At 36.6% G+C, this 7,715-nt stretch overlaps 1 pseudogene; it reads right to left on the minus strand.

The window, feature by feature from the left end:
* Positions 1–1,487: 1,487 nt before the first annotated feature.
* On the minus strand, positions 1,488–4,033 carry LOC102474245 (HIV Tat-specific factor 1 pseudogene; annotated as a pseudogene).
* Positions 4,034–7,715: the final 3,682 nt, after the last annotated feature.

The raw sequence follows: 7,715 nt of genomic DNA on the forward strand, positions 1-7,715 counted from the left end.
CATTTATTCAGAGCTTTATTATTACATACCACTCAAATTTATCCTAACGATTGACCTTAAGTACATCAATTTTTTTTGGCAAAATGTCTTGCTTCTGCATAATTCACAGAATGGGCTGTATTTCCCCATTAGTGTCCAAGTGTAGAAATATACTAGATATATTCTGTAACTAATGAAATGACATATACTTTGTAACTAACAAGTGACTATAATATACACTCATGTTGTAAAATAATACAACTGCCTTTGAGAGAAGCAAAAAGAATTATCTAGGCCTTTTTTTTTTTTTAAATCAAGGTGTACTGGGACATCAAGTACTTAAGGTGGACTGGGAGATCAAGAACTATGAGAGGTACAAGCAGCTAATAAGAAAATCTGATCTTATACACCGATGTTCCTCCCACTCAGCACTACCTCCTATTCACAAACGTGCAGATTTATGTATTCAGCAAAGGAAACCATTCTGATAGCTATTATAAATAAATAGACATTTATCATTTTAGAAGAGGTGTATAAAATACAATATGGCATAAAGAGGTCAGTGTGGGGCACGTTTCTAAATGTAGAATTGAAGTCCTAATGAGAGGGTGGACTTCATCTTATTCATTTTGACATACCCAGCAATGACAAAGTAGTCTGGCATAAGGTGAACACTTGCGTAAAATACTTCTGAATGAAAGAACCAATGATTGTTGGCTTTCTAAAAATCAGTGTGAGAATTCTGATACTTATTTCCCTGTGGGTCAACATTACTGATTATCTAAGATCTGTTGACACTTAAAATATTTCAAGTAAAATCCCCCCTCTTAAACAATTTTCTTAGTGAGACCCAGTGCCTTGGGGATTAAGGCAGCTAGACTCCCCATAGCAAATGGAACAGTTTAATTCCTGGATGCACCAATTTGAAAAATATGCTGGCACATGTGTGCTTGCCCCAAATCCCAAGAGGTGAAGGGATCACACTGTGGTTAAATAATTATCTTAAAAGTGTGTTTTCTTGGAAAATAAAAAATACCTTAGATCAATGTTTTAAATTTAAATATTTTAATGTCTTTATTCTAATTACTTATATTACCTTACAATATAGATATATGTGTATATATATATACATATATATATGTGTGTGTGTGTGTATATATATATATATATTTCTTTATAAATTTCTTTTTTTCCTATTTTTTTAAACACAATCTCTTACCAAGTTATTTTTTTTGGCAAGTTATTTTAATGCTTTTATGAACTCTGTTCCTGTCTTCATTTTCTACCTGCATATTATCAACTTATTTTTATTAAATATTACAAACTTCAATCAGAATACTTTAAACAGTTTTTGTAGTAGTTTAAATTTTAATTTAACTTATACATTCAATTACTGTACTTGACTATAGCTTATAAAGTGAATTTACCCACCAGTCCAATTGAAAATAGTACACACATTATCATTTTTGTACACATTTAATGAGTCTGACAAAGGACTAGTATTTAGTTCACTTGCATTGTAACTGTGAAGTTTTAACTAAACAGCCAATGAACAAATATTTAAAATCATTAAGTACAGAAAACAATGAAAAAAAGTTTGGTATATTAAGAGGAAGCATCTTACCATTACACACATGTTCATGTAACACTACTAGTGCAAAAAAAAAGTGGATGGAGGACCTTCCGTAAAAAGTGAGTTTTTAAATTCTTTCCCCACCACTGTCGCTACTGAGTCTACAGCAGCTGCCGATGGGCAGAGGCCCTTTCTTCTTCCGTAACTTTCCCCAAACCACCCAAAGTTTCCCTCTTACCCGACTCTTCAAACAGCTTCTCACGGAAATGCTTCTCATGAAATAATTTCTCCTTGAAATCATCATCTTCAGCAACTTCATCTATCATTACTTCCTTTTCATCTGCATCTTCTTTGTCCTCCTTTTCATCTGAATCATCAAACAGCTTTTCTGCATCTTCTTCCTCCTTTTTATTTGCATCTTCAAGCTCTTTTATATCTGCTGCCTCTTTGCCCTTTTTCATCAGACTTACCATCTAATACTTGTTCACATATATCTTCCTCCTCTGTCTTTTCAGTGGAATGCTGGTCAAACTCTCAGGGTCTTCCTCTTAGGCTATTTAAGAGTCATCTTCAAATTCTGATTTTTCACAGTCATTTTCTTCTTTTTATTAAGAACCTTCCTATGAACCTCCTTTTCAGAGCTATCCTTGCGAAGATCATTTTTGAGAATATTTTCTTCAAATTCTTCAGAGCTGTCGTCAAGTTGTTTTTCAGAGTAATCGTCATCAGACTCTCTTTCGGAATCATCTGATTTAGACACATTTGGGGGACTCGTCTCCTCTTCAGACTCTGTCGAGGTTCTTTTCTTCAGTTTTTCTTGCAAGAGCATTCTCTTTGTAATTGTTTTTGAGTCTCTTTATTTGAGGTTCTCTTTCAATGCTATTCTTTTTCAGCTCCTTTCCAGAAATACCCTCTTAAAATTGTCTTTTATGGAACTACTTTTTTCAGACTCTCTTTGGGAAGTCATCTTTGATCTCTTTTTCTTGGCTACCATCTTTAGCATCTTTTTTCTGAAGCGTATTCTTCAGATTTCCCCCCATATTCTGCATTTTCAAACCTTTTCTCATCTTTAGATTCTTGAAATGTCATTCTAGTTGAGACTTCTTGTGCATTCATTTTAACTGTGCTAGGGTGCTCTAAACCATGCTTTACTCTGCAATGCCCTGCTCTTTCTAAAGCACAGACAGAGTTTGAACACTGAAGGCCTCTATTGGCCTCAGGAGCATTGAGGAAAGCCTCCCACCCTCTCAGCCTTTCCTCTCTTTCTCTTGAGGTCTCCTCTACCTGATAATCTGTAGTGCCATCCCACACTTGGGCAGTAATTTGACGGCCACCAAACCACCTCCCATCAAGAGTTCGAATACAATAATCAGCTTCCTGTGGATCCCTAAAGGACACAGAGGCCACACCGTCTGGGTGCCTATCAAAGAGAAGGAGCTTCTTAATTTTTCCAAACTTTGAACACTCTACTTGAAGATCTTTTCTGATATCATTCAGAAGGAGTGGATCATCTTCAAAATCCATAGGATGAAACATATTTTTGATGATGACAACCCGTTCATGGCGCTTCTGGGGTACTCCGGCTCTCCTCTCAGGTCTCCAATCCAACTGCTTTTGTTGCAGAGACAGCTTCTTCTTATAGTCTTTACATTTCTTCTTCTTCCTTGAGGCATCGTATTCCCCCTTGAGTTCAAATTTTGCCACTTCCACACGTAACTTGTAGCCTCTAATCTCATCTTCATCTAAAAGTTTTAATGCCAGTTCCACAGATTCTCTCTTCAAGTAACAGCAAAGCCCATCTCCTTTAAGATTGCCTTGATTATCTTTGTAAAGTTTGACCTTCAGTTCTTCTGTCTGAGGATTTCTCATAATAATGCCAAACTTGGACATGAGCTGTATAAATTCTTCTGCTGTAGTGTCCGGAGGCAAACCGGACACATAAACATTTGTATTTTTGTCCTCTTCAACATCAAACCATCCTGACTCGGCCTTTCTGTTTTCTCCTGCCTTTCTGAGATCTGTGAGTTTGGGGCATTTTCTTTGTGGAGGTTCCCCGGCAATCCTACAGCTGACGCCCTGTGTGTTTGTAGTAGAACTAGGCGCACCTTCACCGGAGAAACCGTAGTTGACTTGATACATGGCAATGAAGTCTTCAGTGATCCGGGGGAACCAAGCTTTCCTGTCCAGGTCCCACTCATAGGGGGTGTCAGCCGGCAGCTGCCAGCAAGAAGCAGTTTCTCCCCAAGGATCTCTCTGGACGTTGCCATCCTTCATGTCCCCGTACAGTGCTTTCATTCTCAATTGCTCATTAAACTCTTGATTTCCATCCAAGTCACTGCAGTTCATGTCACCTACCCAACTCAGCAGGGAAGGCCACTTCAAGTAAGGAGGACACTGGCACCTGCTCTTTCCACTAGGCCAGACCTACGCGCGGCCGCTCCAGGCAGGGCAAGATGGGAGTGCGCAGGCGCCACAGCCGCCAGCCAGATCTGCAGCAACGGCCTCCTCTGGACTTAAGTTGTCAGAGGTCGTGGAGACGGTATCAGTTGCTCTAAATTTATTCTCGGCAGTTTCTCCTAATCTGCTTTTAAAACGGCAAGCGTAACATGTCTAGACATGTCAAATATCATTTGCTCATTGCTGTATTTATATAGACACACATAGACAGAATTATATACTATATATTTACATACAAATAGTAAAATGGGTATAGTCCAATTCAAGTATACCAGTATTTCTAAAAGTAATAAATTCTGTTATAAACAGTCTTTAAACCATTCCAAAGCAAAACTGTCAGTTTAATATTAATTTCTTAATTGGTGGCATCTAAAATAAAGTACATATTTAATAGTGTGTAAAAGTGAATGGAAATGAAATAACATCTTAGAACTCAATTTCAACTAGATTTTGTTCTATGACATTGCCCTATGGTTATTGTCATTGGATGTGCATGTAGGACCTTATCTGAAACTTGAGCTAGGGGCCCTGTGTCTATTATCACATTCTAGGAAGCAAAGCAGTGCACTGATAATAAATACAACCTGCAAAAATAAACTTGTGGGGATATTGCTGGATAAAAGGGCAATTGAGGATTACATTTAAGACATCAAAGATTAATTACTGTTGTAACTCCTTGTCCTGTGAGGTATGTAGATTTAGTTCTCTTTGAAGAAACAGGAAGCAGAGATTTGTACTTTGGACATTTCACTTAGTTAAGGCAGATTTTTCAAAAATTTTTTCTCTCTAGACTTTTTAATGTCATTTTAGTTTTGTGTGTCTCCAATTGCTATGCTGTTCTCTGGGTCCTTGTCTATGGGTATTCACTGCAGAGAGGCTAGCATTTCTTTATATTGCTACTTTAGTTTTTGTTTTTAATGATGAAATGAGTTTTCTTACATAAAGTGAGATGGGATGGATAGATTTTAGCAAGTTTTAAATTTCTCATTCACTTAATAGTCAATCATGTGATTTTTAAAATTTTTCTAATAAAGCCTTGTCTGATACATTTTTACAGTTAATAAAGCCTCTTTACTCATTAAAATGAGTAAGACCATAAACTATGTAATAACAATCAGATATCAACTTTAATAATTAAGTCAAAATCCTTCTGAAAAATAATAGGTCTCACAGGCTGTTGGTTCTTAATCGACACCAGTTTAATTGAATGATTTTCCACCATAGGATAAGCAGTAACTTAAGTTTAATGATAAAACAATAGCAGACAGTCGCCAAATTCCAAAACCCTAGAGTGGACATTCGAATGGCTAAGCTTGATCCCAGGTTTCATTTAGCTCCATGAGAATTTAAGTCATCTAAAACTCAACCTCTTTTTTTTTCTTTTTAACATTTTTAATTGATTGTGACACTCTTAGTGGCTATAAAAGTAAAGGATCTAAACATAACTATGTCACTATTAGTAAGAATATTGATGTGTGCATGTCTTGCAACTGTGTTCTCTTTTCTTTCAGTGACATTTAACGTTCACTTATTAGTTAATAAAGATCTATAGCACTTGGATTATCTTTTCTTTGAATTTCACATTAAAGAGATCTTTATTTCTCATTCATTCGTTCGTTTGTTATCGGCCACATGTGCTTGCCAGAGAGACCGAGAGAGTAAGCACCCTCTGGGAAGATGACCATACCACAGTCCATTCTCTTCCTTTTTCCTCTTAGGATTCTGGATATCGATGCACATATGCCTGGCATGTTTTTTAAGCCCCTCTGGGACTCAAACCATGCAGCCAGCCATGTGGGATCCAGTTACCTTGAGCATCAGGCCACTGCCTGGCCTCTAGAGACGTTTCAAATTAAATCCCTTTCAGTACTATATCTAAGTTACAGGGTTTCTACTACATGTAGCTATGGTAGATGTCAACATATATATTTAATGATTCCTAAATTTAAAAATATATTTATAGCTATTTAATGTATGTTTTCATCTCTATGTCAATCAGCCTATAAACCAGTAATGCCTGTAATGATCTAGAGAATATTCCCCACACTCCTGGACATACTCTATTTAAATGTACAACTTCCCTTATTCGTTCTTATCCCTGTATTGTTCTCCTTTATGCCCTAACTATATATCTGACTTACAGATCTTTTTATTTCAATTATTCATTTGTTTATTATTGTCCATTATTAGGCAGTAGAATATGGCAACCAAATTTTTTTTAAATGTGCGAGTTTAGAACAAACTGGTCTAGATTACGTCCTCTACACATATTTTTAATAAACATATTTGGGATATTTTGTATGGATATTCCATCAGCATAAAGCTATCATTGAGAGATTTTTATAGCAGTAGCATCATACTTGAGTGTAAGTCCTTGAGGAAAGTACCATTTTCACAGCACTTCCTTGTCCTTGTGTTGGTAGCATCCAGCCTGGGATTTTCCACATCCTACTTATTGATGAGTATTTGCTGGATAAAGGAAATATAATAAAATAGAAATTAAATTTACCTCCCTTTTGTACATATAAATATATTCATCCTCTGAATTATGAATGGTGATAATGCTTAGCAGTAAAAACTGATAAATTCTCTCTTTAGGAACAGTACATTATTTAAAAACTTTAAATATTTTACCTTTAACCATCAATCCAAATACCATGCTGTTTTATACATTTGTCATCATGTCTCATTTTTCAATATAATTATTTAACTTTATTTACTTTAAAAAAAAAATTGACCAGAAAGGGACAGAGAGAAAGTGAGAAAACAAGCTGCCATGTCCAGGACTCAAACCATGATCAGGCATGCAGGAGTCTAGTGCCCTTAACCACTACGCCACATACCAGCCCCAGTGTCTCATTTTTAAACGCTATTGTGTTTAGAAAGATGTGCTTACACGCATGTACATAGGTTTATAGTATGTGATATTTGAACTACATGCCATTGGAACCTGAGGAATTCTTCCTGGTTGGAGCACTTCTGGCAGCTGGTTGCCTAACTGCCCCATCTCTAACCCCTGATCAAGTTCTCAGTAGAACTGCGGTGCAGTAAGTTGGTAGTGAAGGCTGTAGGGAGAGAGGAGGTAAGACAAAGTAAGACTTAGAGGACACCCTGAGGACGGGTCTCCCACAGAGACCTCTTTCACTGCTTATTGATGAGTTTTGATTGAGGTGTTCCTCCTTGCAAAGAGAAATAAAACAGAGCACGCCACTTTTAAGAGGCCTTCTATATTGTTCATAATAAACAAGTTTCCTGTTTTACCTAAATTCTCTATACAGTAAACCTGGAGCACACTTTGTTCTGAGGTAGGATGAACTAATGGGGCAGGCAATGGAGAGAAGACTCGGGACATGAGAGGTAGGAAAACAGACGAGAGAGCAAGGATTTTGGATGAAGGAAAATTAACTTTAGACTTTTTTCTCAAGATAGACACCAAATAAAAGAAATCAGAGTGGGTTAAAGTGAGCTGAATTGGCAAAAGATGCTAGGAAATTATCCCTGGCATTTTATCTGAAAGAAGAATATCTGGGGCTACCTGAGTTTCTTATTCTATAAACATTACCAGCTTCAGAAAAGACAAAAGAAGGAAGGGGAGTCTAGAGTTATTTCAGGAAAGATACTAATTACACAACTATAAGAAATTAAGTACTTTTTTTTTTTTTGCTGTTTTACTCATTACAGAAAAAAATTACAGAGAGCAATTTGA

This window comes from Tupaia chinensis, unplaced genomic scaffold, assembly GCF_000334495.1.
Source record: "Tupaia chinensis unplaced genomic scaffold, TupChi_1.0 Scaffold000338_1, whole genome shotgun sequence".
NCBI lineage: Eukaryota > Metazoa > Chordata > Mammalia > Scandentia > Tupaiidae > Tupaia > Tupaia belangeri.